This window comes from Heteronotia binoei, chromosome 8, assembly GCF_032191835.1.
Source record: "Heteronotia binoei isolate CCM8104 ecotype False Entrance Well chromosome 8, APGP_CSIRO_Hbin_v1, whole genome shotgun sequence".
NCBI classification, from domain to species: Eukaryota; Metazoa; Chordata; class Lepidosauria; order Squamata; family Gekkonidae; genus Heteronotia; species Heteronotia binoei.
Window position 1 is genome coordinate 108,835,920 of NC_083230.1, and position 4,812 is coordinate 108,840,731.

Consider the following 4,812-nt stretch of genomic DNA (forward strand, 5'->3'; position numbering starts at 1 on the left):
GCAGACCTCCCCCTGCAAAAGCAAACCCCTCCCACAGGAAAAAGCTCCTTCCCTCTCCTGCCCCCCCCCACTTACTCGGCCTCTCTAGCAAGCAGCTCAGCTGTCTTAACCCTTCCAGTGCTGCAGAGGAGCTTCACGTAGGCTGCCGTCAGCCCCGCCTTGTGCTGCTCAATGGGGCTGCTTGGGAGAAACTTTGCAGCAGGGGGCTGCGCTCCTCCCCGGTGCTGTTGAGGCAGCTCAGAAAAAGGGGGTTGCAGCTGGGTCCCCCCTCCTGAGTCCTCCCCCTCGTAGAATGACGACCGTCAAACTCAAGGGGGGGGGGGTTGGTGCTGATGAGATGAGGGTCTTCTTTCAACAGGCCGTTTGGCATTTCTGTTGCCCCCCTGGAGAGAAAACCTGGTGGGGCCTCCTGGCCCTTCTTTGCACATCCAGGGAGATGCTGAGGGCCGCTTTGGGGTCCGGCAGGCGATGGTGCACAGCTGGTGCGGGGTGAAGGTTAAGCCCCCTTCCCTATTATCCCTGCAAGGGGCCCCCAGGCTGGAGGAAGGGGGGTTCTCCTCCCGCAGGGTCTCTGCTAGGCTGGCCAACCTCCCGGCGGGGCCTGGAGACCTCTCCAGATGACACTTTATCCCCAGGCTACAGAGGTCAGTTCCCTTGAAGGAAATGGCTGTTTTAGAGGGGAGGGGGTTGTCTCTAGGGCAGTATACCTCCCCGAGGACCCTCCCCTCCTCTGAAATTCCCCAAATCAGAGTTAGCCCTTTCCACTCCACTCATCTTCTAGGGGCTCCACCGGCCCTTCCCCCTCCTCTCCACCACCCACCCACCCTGCAAGGTAGACCAGTCCCAGAGGAAAGGCTGGGCCGAAGGAGAGTCAAGTTCGAACTCAGACCTTCCTCCAGGCTGTGGGCAAACCTGAACTCTTCACCTCCGCCTCTTCTCAGGGCCCTTCTGAAGACCTCCTCCCTCTGCGGGGGTTGCCAACTGCAGGTGATGCAGTTTGGCTTTGATTCCACAAAGACACCCCCCCCCCCCAATCTCTGCAGTCACCCTTTCCCACAGGGGAGGGGGGCTGGTCTCTGTGGTCTCTGGAGAGGGTTTGGGTAAACGTCCGATCTGAACGGATCTTCATGAATTCGTATGATTTTTACATTGAATCAAAACAAAATCACCATCCTACAGTAGAACGTGTCTTCGACTATAGGTACCACCTCAAAAATCACACCTCCACAGATTAGTGGTGCCACAGCACTACAAAAACACGGTTCCAAAGCAGAGATCCTCATGAATTCTGCTTTGGATCCCCTCAAGCTTAACATGAAGAAAGATCATCTATCATGTCCATGGGCAGGGCTTGCACCCTGGAAATCACAGATCCAAACCCTTGTGGAATCACCATGCAGCAAAAACATGGTTCCAGACCACTGATCCTAAAGGATCTTTTGGTTCTTGTTTTGGGTCACCCCAAGCTCCCCCTTCAATACCATGTTTTTTCATTATGGTGTTGCCACAAACCCACGGATCCACGATTTCTATGGTGCAAGCTCTGCCCATATGATTTGATGATGAGTTTGGGGAAATCCAAAGCAAAGCTCATAAGGATCCATGAGGATCTGTGCTTTTGAATATTTTTCTTGCATGGTGTTGCCACAAAGCCATGGACCCATGATTGCTGGGGTGCAAATTCTTCCCATGGGCATGATTAGTGAGTTGACGGCGATATTTTAAGAACATAAGAGAAGCCATGTTGGATCAGGCCAATGGCCCATCCAGTCCAACACTCTGTGTCACATAAGAACATAAGAGAAGCCATGTTGGATCAGGCCAATGGCCCATCCAGTCCAACACTCTGTGTCACACAGTGGCCAAAAAAAATTTATATATATACACACACACACACACACACACACACTGTGGCTAATAGCCACTGGTGGACCTCTGCTCCATATTTTTATCTAAACCCCTCTTGAAGGTGGCCATGCTTGTGGCCGCCACCACCTCCTGTGGCAGTGAATTCCACATGCTAATCACCCTTTGGGTGAAGAAGTACTTCCTTTTATCCATTTTAACCTGTCTGCTCAGCAATTTCATCGAATGCCCACAAGTTCTTGTATTGTGAGAAAGGGAGAAAAGTACCTCTTTCTCTACTTTCTCCATCCCATGCCTTTTTTATTGCAAACCACACTGTCTTGACATTTTCAGTGAGTTATCTACCACGACCCCAAGATCTTTCTCTTGGTCAGTCTCTGCCAGTTCACACCCCATCAACTTGTATTTGTAGCTGGGATTCTTGGCCCCAATGTGCATTACTTTGCACTTGGCCACACTGAACTGCATCTGCCACGTTGACGCCCACTCACCCAGCCTCAACAGGTCCCTTTGGAGTTCCTCACAATCCTCTCTGGTTCTCACCACCCTGAACAATTTAGTGTCATCCGCAAACTTGGCCACTTCACTTCTCACTCCCAACTCTAAATCATTTATGAACAAGTTAAAGAGCATGGGACCCAGTACTGAGGGGGTGGAGCCAGGAGACATTAGGGGTGGAGCCAAGATCAAGGCTGTGACAAGCATCATTGAACTCCAAAGGGAGTTCTGGCCATCACATTTAAAGGGACGGCACACCTTTTCAATGCCTTCCTTCCGTAGGGAATAATGAAGGATAGGGGCACCTTCTTTTGGGGCTCATAGAATTGGACTCCCTGGTCCAATCTTTTTGAAACTTGAGGGGTATTTTGGGGAGAGGCATTAGATGCTATACTTAAAATTTGGTGCCTCTACCCCCAAAAACAGCCCCTCCCAGAGCCCCAGATACCCATAGATCCATGTCTTCTGACGAACTTGCCCCAATTACCCTTATTGCAAGCACAGTGGATTGTATCTTTAAAAAGTTAAAGAGTTTAGAAGACCAAATTCTTGTCCTTTCTTTAGAACTAAAGAGACTATCAGTGTCAATGGATAAAGTCTACTTAGCCCAGCTGGATGATACCTCTATTGGAGCTCTAGCCCCTTTAAAGCGATGTCCGTCTGCAACTCAGGAGGTTGATCCCCGGAGTCTAAGGTCAGCGTGGGCCTTAAAAGGAACGTGCAACAATTGGTTCTACAGCCCAATAAGGTTTGCATCACTGTTTGTCCTTATGGCAGGAAGACCCCCTGCTGGAGAAGTAAACTTTTAGCTAAATCCCATCTCTGTGAACTTCTTCATCTGAACTATCACAAAATTGACTTGATTACCATTGAATCTCTTAATGATCAGTCTCAAATGCAGAGGATTCTGCTTACCTTTCAATCCTCCAACATTCCTTCACTAATTTTGAGGCGAAAGAATTACCTATGGTCAAAGGGGGTTTTCCCTGTTCGATCTTTTATTAACTCTCAAACTAATGCTCTGCTGCCTAACCTGTCCGCAGGGGTCAGGACACGAAGTAATCCCCATCTCTTGAAGAACGCATCATCTTCAGCGGCAAAATATAAGGCTGCAATGTGTCTTAAGGTATCCAGATCTGGTCAGTCCCAAGCAAACCCCGAGTTGCATAATGAGTCATCAGTGCAGCCCTCTATGGATGTGACGCATAGTCCCCTTAATGTTTCATTAGAAGATGACCTTTTGCAGTCATTTGGGAGTCTTCCAGCAAAAGATCAACAGGCGATACTCATAAGACTTGAAGGTACTAAGCTGCAGCTGCAAAGGTCTTTAGAGCCGGGGAAATCAGTTCCTTCAATCAACCTAGATCCTGCAAGCAACCCCCTGCACCCTTGTCCCCCATCAGCTGACTTAATTGATCTGTCTATGGAACTCTCTCTAACTGGCTCAAGGGCACCCCAACATAATGGTTGTATTTTCACTGATGACTCCAGGGTTCTAGAAAGGATATCCATTATCGATTGACTACCAGCTAGGGAAGCCACAAGGAAGATCCACATCATCTCCTGGAACATTGCTGGGTGGAAGAGTAAAGCGAATGACTCAGATTTTTTGGACTTTTTGAAATCCTTTGATTGTGTCTTCCTTCAGGAAACATGGGCAGAAGACAGTTTTAGACTGACGGATTTTAAAGTTTTTAATCTCCCCGCTTATAGATCTCACTCTAAAGGTCGCAGTAAAGCAGGCATGGCTGCTTTGGTGAAATCCAGCTTACCATTTAAGGTGATCCTCTTGGATCCTTGCCCGCCAATTGCCCAGGCTTTATTGCTGTCCTCCCCAGCACTGACCCTAATCATGATTAATGTTTATTTAGCCCCTTCTAATGGTGAGCTGGAGTTTGATGCTGTCTGGGAGAAATTTTCTGACTATGTGACGTCTTTGTCTAGGAAATTCCATACTGCTCAGCTCATGATTTTTGGTGATTTTAATGCTCGGATAGGCAGTAACAATCAGAAATGGATCTCTCATTTTGGCTTTGAAGCGGTTGAATCCCCTCCACTACAACTATGTTTACCCCGTTGTTCTAAAGATACTTTAACCAATAAGGCGGGTCTTAGATTAATTGAATTCTGCATAGCGCACAATGTTATAATATTTAATGGTCTCTCCAAATTTCCAGCTGCAAATGACTTTACTTTTTTTTCCACAAGGGGTTGCAGTGTGATAGATTTTTGTGTGGGCTCACCCAACCTTCTGTCATCTATCGATAACTTTTACATCGATCCGCGCACAGAAAGTGACCACCTGCCCCTAACTCTATCCCTACGATTGGATCTGGAGGTTAATATGGTATCACCTTCCCAATCCATGAAGGCCCCTGAGAATGTTCTAAAAAAAATCAAGTGGTCCCCGGCCCTAGAAAGGGAGTTTTCTTCCCTCTTTGGCTCTGA